This window comes from Apis dorsata, unplaced genomic scaffold, assembly GCF_000469605.1.
Source record: "Apis dorsata unplaced genomic scaffold, Apis dorsata 1.3 scaffold_683, whole genome shotgun sequence".
In the NCBI taxonomy this organism is placed as follows: Eukaryota; Metazoa; Arthropoda; class Insecta; order Hymenoptera; family Apidae; genus Apis; species Apis dorsata.
In genome coordinates, this window is record NW_006263864.1 from 1,861,077 (window position 1) to 1,869,034 (window position 7,958).

The 7,958-nt window shown below is 46.9% G+C and overlaps 1 protein-coding gene across 27 annotated transcripts in view; it reads right to left on the bottom strand.

Moving 5' to 3' along the window:
* The window catches only part of LOC102678731 (inner centromere protein-like), a 148,650-nt gene that overhangs the window by 52,140 nt on the left and 88,552 nt on the right, over positions 1 to 7,958 (bottom strand). The gene's annotated exons all lie outside the window — the stretch shown is intronic.

A 7,958-nucleotide genomic window follows, 5' to 3' on the forward strand; every position in this document is an offset into this window, starting at 1 on the left:
CTGACTTTCCACTGCGTGTCGCACCACTTCCTCGTATCCTTCGCTCGGCTCATAATTCCTATTCCTTATTTTCCAAACTTTTTTTCGTTTTGCACACGCGTTTGATTTATTATTACGTTTCCCCCGTTTTCGTGATCGGTGGCGATCCACTGACCTTGAACGTACAATTTCGTTTCGGGCAAAACCGAGATTCGAAGGATCATCGATCGAGCTACTCGCCACTCGATCGATCCTTCCTCCTCTCGCTTTCCTCGACTTCTATAGGTATGGCCAAGAGCCACCTTTTCGAGAGCGAAGGGAGAGGGTGACCTTGAAAACAGAGCGGAGAAAGAGAAGCGGGAATTCGGGAGGGTCGCGCGAACCTTTCACCCCGAAAAGGAGCGAGAGACGGTGTCGTTTCATCCTCTTTCACCGTAGTACTCGAGGATCGATAACCTTGAGGACGAGGAAAGTAGAATACTCTCGAGGGATCCTCTCCTCGACTCCCTTGACGGATTCGTATGGGGGAGATAGATATCGTCTTTTTCCACGAATCCTACGCGACAAAGAGACGAAGTACATATACGATATTCACATCCTTGCGAGTGGCAACAGATTTCTTTCTTCTTTCTTCTCTTTCTACTTTCCCTTCCTCTCTCGGGTGAATCCAGCGTCTTCGCGATTTTCCCACATGCACACGCGGAATTCCCTCGTCCGCTCTTGGGAATAATGAAACGCGAGCGTGCACCGATTCGATGATAACGCGGTCAAATATTCCGTGGCAACTTTTCAATTTGTCCACCGGCATTTCGACAACGGCCGTTCGTTTCTCATTGCCAAATATCAAAATTTTCCCCTCGTACCATCGCACCCCGTTCGTGCCCCAATATCGATCAAATACACCACTATTATGTAATGGCGAGCAAATAGAAGTCTGGCAGGATGCCTATCGGCCGGTGGCATCGGTAAATTTCAAACGCGAGAAGGTTAACGAACAAAGAACATAAAATTTCTACACGAGAGCCACCTTTCCACCTTTCCATGTTCTTTCGAACATGGAAATTCGAATCGATCGTTCCGCTCGACGTTAGGAGGACGCGTGTGCGACGAGGGGCGAGCTCGAGCCACGAATTCGGAGGCGTACGATTTCTTCCTTCCTTCTTCCTTCGTCGCGAAATCGCGGACGAACGTTCGTCGATCCCTCGCCACGTCTCTCGCTAGCTCGCCCACATTGCTCTCGAGAGCGACACGACTGGAATCCGCATACGGATCCTCTCCCGAAATTCCGGGCGTGTCTGGCCGGATAGGTTCCCGACGTCGTCGTCCATTTCGAGAAACTGGAGTAATAGGAGTCCAGACGAAGCCACTCGCTCGGGGAATATCACCCCGACCGACCCATTCACCGATTTCTTTCTTTCCTGGATGGAATTCAAGAGATTTCGAAGCACGTGTTATTCTCCACGATTTTTGGATTTCTGATCCTTCCCTCTCTCTCTCTCTTTCTTTCTCTCAGAGAAATTCTTGCATACGAACGTTTAATCTTCGAAGGAACGATGGTCTTGAGTTTTGATAGAAAAAGTTTGTATATTTTTCTAAACGAATTTTATTTTCAATCGTTACATCCAAATTATCGATCCTCCAGATGATTAATCGAGATTCATTTTAGGGTTTTGTAAACTTTTTTCCCTCGAAAGTATTCCTGACAAATATGTTTACCATCGCGGCAGCGTTTCATGTAAAAAAGTTGTACAATGATCACGAAATACTGCGGCATTGTTCCCAAGTATCGAGCGATATCCTTCCAAACTTCTCCACCCGTCTTTCTCCGCGGTCGGCATCGAAACTCGTGCAGCAAAACTTGTCAGAAATCTGCTCGAGTGGAAGCATCGCTCGAGGCGTGAATCAGTCTTTACTCGAGGCAAACAATCGCACGAGGTTAATTACCGAGGATTAATTTCGCCTCCTCGACGATATCGGGGCAAAGAGAGACGCGATCTTGGAAAAATGGAGAAATAGTTAATCGTGTTTTCCTTTCCAACGACGATTTCTCCGTCGCGGATTTTCGCTTTCCATCGGGATCACCGTCTTTGTTTGCGAATCGGAAAAGCGTTTTCTTCGATCCTCCTGATCCTCCAACGATCGAATTCCTCGAGTCTCATCCCGGAATACAATCTGATTTAATACCTGTACAACAATAACGAAGAACCCACACTTCCCAACCATCGATTTTCCATTTCCTTCCAACTGCTGCCTCTTCTAATCCCCCTAATTAAAGTTTACGCGCCTAAAACGACCGCTATCTTTCTATAGATATTTTCTCCATACTTATATGCCTCGATATCCTCGATATCCTCGAATTTCGCGCCGATTTCTTCGCGCCGAAGAAGCAAAGATACGAAACGAGTCGTCCTCGTTCCAAGCACTAAGAACGAAAAAGGAAACTGGAATATCGATAAGCATATATTCGTAGTAAAGTTTTCATCCCACTAGTTATCAAAATTAAATTCATTATCATCGCGTTTTTAGGCGTAACGATCCTGTCGACGAATCGTTGCAACATTAGCAGATGAGAGATGCAGAGATACTTGGCGCCAACGTGGAGTTTCAACGATACCTTTTACGACGAGTTGGATCGAACGTTCGTTCTTTCTTTCTCGACAGAGGGCCGGGTTTCAGGTCTGGCTCGTCCGACTTTGACGAGACACATAGCTGCGTACTTTCCATTTAAAGCCACTGAAATCGATCCCCTTTCATAAACCTGGATGGGAAATTCTCTTTTCTCCGGGACGACAAATACGACGCGCGACGAGAACTTTTATCGATACGGCCAGCCTCCGGTTAGCAACAATGGCAGGGACGGGGGAATATAGGCTAAATCGAAATCCACGATTCTTTCTGTCCCAACGTCGCCTCGCACGCACGACTTGGCCCTCCATTATTTCCACAGGCCTATTGGCCCGATTCGAATCCGATTTATCGTCGAGGGCGCTCCGATTACACCGAAGAAATGCGCCCTCGGAATGGACGCGGCTCTTGGACACCGGCCAGAATGATATTTCGAAGATGAGCCGCGTTTTTCTCCCCCTCGTCGCGCCTATGGTGGGGAAAAAGAAGAAAAAAAAAGAGAAAATTGAAACCGCCCGATACGTGACGGGTCCGCCAGCAGGTTTAGGTAAAATAAACGGGAGATTTCCTGAGTTCCACACAATTCCCACACCGGCTGGGATTTCACCGAAAAGAAAAGACGCGAGAAGAGAAAACGTCGTTAGTGACTCGGCGTTTCGTCCAGGATGAACGATCGCCTTTTTCTCCGTGAAGAGTCGTAAGATGACTATTACTATCAAAAGAAATACGTAGATACGATTCGTGAATACTTTTCACGAGTTTGAAAAGAAAGGAAAAAGGAAATGAAGCAAAAATACAAAAAAGATCGATCCTTCCTTGATAAGAGAATAACCAATAATAAAATATATTCGTAACATTTAATTAAATATAATCGAACAATGGAAAATGGGCAACGAAAAGCCACCTTTTCAAGGAGGGAAAAAAATTCGTCTGTATCTAATTTAAAAAAGATTTTTGAACGTGGTATCCGCGCGACAGCAGGGACGTTTTGCAAATCCGTGAAGCGCACTGATGAAATTGACGGAGCTACGTATCCCGTTCGCCATAGAAATACGCACCAATGCATCCTATGAACACGATAAACGAATTTTAGGTAAAAGCACCGTTCGATTCGCTATCGGATCCGTCTCCAAGTCGAAGGCTTGCGATCTCTCTCTCCCCCTCTCCATCTCTCTCCATATTCCGCGATATTGCCGGGGTCAAAATCTTTCCAAGAAGAGGGAATCGTGCACGAGCAGGAAAAGATCATCGATTATCGATCCTCCTCTATATACGCGAAAAGAGAACTTTTCATTCGTACAGAAGGGAGAGTTAGAACGGTTCCAGGTCAAAATTACTGGACTCTCGCTTCGTAATTTATTCCTTTCCCCGAACTCCTCTCTCCCTCCACACATCCGTCCACTAACCCTCGAGGGGTTCTCGAAATTTAGATTTAAAGCGGTTCCGATGAAAAATCCAAGGATTCGAACCGTGCCTCGTTATTTAGCCTATAAAATGTTTCCCTCCGTTTTGGGAAGGAAACGTGCGATTTTCGCGTCCCTCTCCTCCTCCTCCTCCTTAAGATCGTCCCTCCTCCTCTTTAAAACCCCTCTTTTTTTTCCTTTCCCAGAGCGAGCAGATAGATCGGTTGTGATCTATCGTTTCGTTTCGATCGAAGGAGAAGAGGGTGGTGGAAAAAAATGGTTTCGCAAAATGGCCGAGGGCGGAAGAGAGAGAAGAGAAAGAGAGAGAAAGAAGAGGAGAGTCGTTTTCCATCGCGGTTGCTGGCATTAACGATCGTACGTATTGCTCGTTACCGCAGCCCCCGCTTTATCGTTGGCGAGATTTATGTCAAGTGTATCGAAGGACTCGGCCATTTTTATTCGATCGAGATAATGTCGACGTCGCAGCTTCTTTGTTCCCCGCGCGGACGATTCTGTGCGGACCGCGAGTTATCGAGAGTTATCGAACAGCTCGACGATCTTTCCTCCCTTCTCCCACGTTCCGATACGTAGGGGATTTCCGAGCCAAGGAGGAGAGCGATGCGCACCGATGTCACGCTTCGATATAACCGCGATAATTGCTTCTTCGTCCAAACGTCTTCCTTTTCATCATCCTCCCGCATCCTCCCTTTCTCTCCGATTTCCGCCGATTAATTAAAACCCATCCGGAATTTTCCCTCTCGGCAAACGATGATATCGCGACGAATGAATTACACGGCGTACACGGAAACGGAGTTCTCTAGGCGAATCGAGGGGGGGGGGGGGGAAAGATGAAATTAAAGGAAAGAGGAAACTCGGTTGTCGCGATTCCGCTTCCCACATTTTTATACCTTGCCAGTGGTTAATAATCGGTTAATAACGAGCCTCGATATAATCGCTTCCCGTCCCGGTTTCCAGATTATCTCATTCCATCGAATGATCTAGAGTCAAAGGCGTGTATAAGGCGCGTTAATCGACGATTAGAATTTAACGAAGCATTTAGTAAATTATTCGATGCGGAGTGAACGGTGAAGAGAACGCATACAAAAAAGAGAGATCGATTTTTTCCCCTCCGATTCGATCACAGAGGGTGGAAGAATCTTCTCGGTTGGAGAAGAAACGAGAGGCTTTTATCGGTGAAACGATATACTCCTGATGGACCTCCACTACGGTAATTTCGAGGGAATTAGTTCCGGTTTCTACGCTTTGATAACTCGGAACCGTGGCCAGAACAGTACGTCTTACTCGAGCGAAGACAGGAGTCGGGAGTAAGAAGAAGAGGAGGAGGGGGAGGAGGAGGTCGACGTTGGAACATCGTCTAAATCTAGCGGTCGTCGGACGAGTTTTTTTAACGGTGCCCACTTGGAACCGTACCAACGGAATACCGAAGCTACATGCGGCGAATCGAAAAAAAGGGGCACGAACTCCGCCGAAAAATTTTATTACCCTCCAACATCCCCCAACCGAGTGTTTTTTTCCCCAATGATATTAAAACACGGTCGCGAACAAGCCGCGGACGGCACGCTCCAGAATTTGGCCTGTCTTCAAGCCGAGACTTGGCTCTCTTTTTCTTTTCTTTTCTTTTCTTTTCTTTTCTTTTCTTTTCTTTTTTTCCGGGGCAGAGAAATTCTCGTCTCGAAAATTTAACGAATCGAATACGCGTTCGAATCGATCGAAGGTAAACACTCGTTGGATTAACGGCGAAAGGAGGATGCATCGATTCTACGCATTTTGAAAGGAACAAAAGAGCGAAACGGGCATGTTTTTATAGCGGGTTTGGAAGGGGGGCAGGAGCAGAAAAAAATTCGGCTATCGATTCTCCTCGCATCGAGAGAAAAGTTTCGCGGACTGGTTAGAAGGCCGTGATTACTTTTCTTATTCCTAGGGAATGGCGCCTTTGTTCCGGAGGTGGTAAAGTTTGCCAAACACAAAGATGAATCGGCAAGTTTTCTCGGCCGACTTCCATTCGAATTCCCCGCCTCGTCCTCCCCGTGAAATTCGCGGCAGCGTGAATTCTCGCCGTCGAAATTAAACCATCGTCCTGGAAAACCAAAAAATGGATACACCGAGGGATATTCCCAATACGCGATGCAAAGAATTTCACTTGCGCCTCGCCTGAAAAGCGGAACACCTCGGCGCAACGAAATAGCAGCGGCGACGCTGGTGTATGTAGGTCGCTAAGTAGCAGCGACGAGCAATCTCGGGGAACCGAAACTTTTCGATTACCACGACCACCACGGGGGCGGCGATCGTTTCCGAAATTGCTTCTAAGAAGAGACCAAACCACCCCTCCCTCTCTCCCTCCTCGTCTCTATCGACAAACAACTTTCACCTTAGGTCCCGGTTGAACGATCGAGAGCGGGGGAAGAAAGGCAGGCAACAAACTAACCAGATTCCTCTCTCTCGACGAGAAAGCGGGGGGAGGAGTTTACGAAAAGGAGAAAGACAGTACAGGTCAGATTTGACGAAGGATGAAGAAAGGGGCGACGACGATCCGGGATAATCTTCTTGATCCGTTTATGCCGCGGATTTCGATTCGTGCCGTGCAAGGTCTCGCGAGATATTGTGTCCCCGTTTACGATTCACCAATTTTCCAGCCGCGGCGGCAACAATGGCCGGATTAAGATTCGCAAACGAACCCATCAATCCCTCATTCACCAAGATGAACTTACACATACACACACATCGACGCGGGACGCTGTCGGATTTCGCGGCCCGCGCGGCTTCAAGCTACTCCCCGCTAGATAAGAATAATGCCGGTGTTCCGGCGAAACGATAGCCGGAATCATCCCAGGTCGTCCCGCTCGAGAAATCAGTGGATTCGATAGGAGAGACGCGGCTGAATCGGATTGAATGAGGCTCGATGAACGGAACAAATGATCCGTGACCTTATCGTGGAGATAGGCACGAATGAGGGCTCGATTCGATAAGAGTTATCAATAGAAGAGAGTAATTCGTCGCGTGCGATTCGAGTAGCCTAGTTATTGAGTTTCACGTTCATCAATTGGAATCGATAAACTATTTCTGAAATCATCGCGAGTCCAAGAGACTGGCGTCCAATCTCGGATGAGCAACGCAAGAGACGTTAATGGCGGGGAGGGAGGACGCTGAAATTGCAGTTTATGAGGGAGGAGATATATACGTTGATGGAAGTGCAAGCGATACACGGTTCTATTACGTGTAATATGATGCGTGAGAAACCGTCTCACGAGTGATGGACGCAATCGAGGAAGCCGATGAATAATTCATCCATCTTAGATTCCTGATAAATTTCCGACGAAAGAAATTACTTATTTACTTACTTTCGCCGTTGAATCCAGCCGTAAAAGGCGAGCCAGGGATCGTCTTCTTCTCGATCGAAGCGAAGATAGAATCATGGAATCGTTGAGAAGATCCATCGTTGATAGAATTCCATCGATGGAATTGCCCAACGAAGAGCGGTCGATGAAATAGGAACGTCGTGAAAGTTGGAGAATAAAATTGCAGAAAGCGTACGATGTTAAAAAAAAGAAAAAAAAAAGAAAAGAAAAAAAAGTGGGACGCGTTAATCGCCCGGCTCAAAACGATGGAATTTTCCACGATGAATCATCGTTAGAGCCACCAGATTTTGCGTAGGCACGATAGAGCAACTCATCTAGCGGATAGGCGTCAATCACCCTGCCAATCGTAACATCCATCGGTGTCAATCGAACGATACTTTCTATCCTATCCGATCGATCAGAATTTCCATGGGGGTTCGGCCCCCATGGCTCTACGAAGAACAGTTTCCAACAAATGATATTAATACGACGACGCCCGTTACTACGTTTCGACAGATCGCTTAACTCTATTGGCAAGATCCTCTCCAAGAGCGGATTGGTCGGGAAAAAAAAAAAAAAAAAAAGGAAGAAAAAA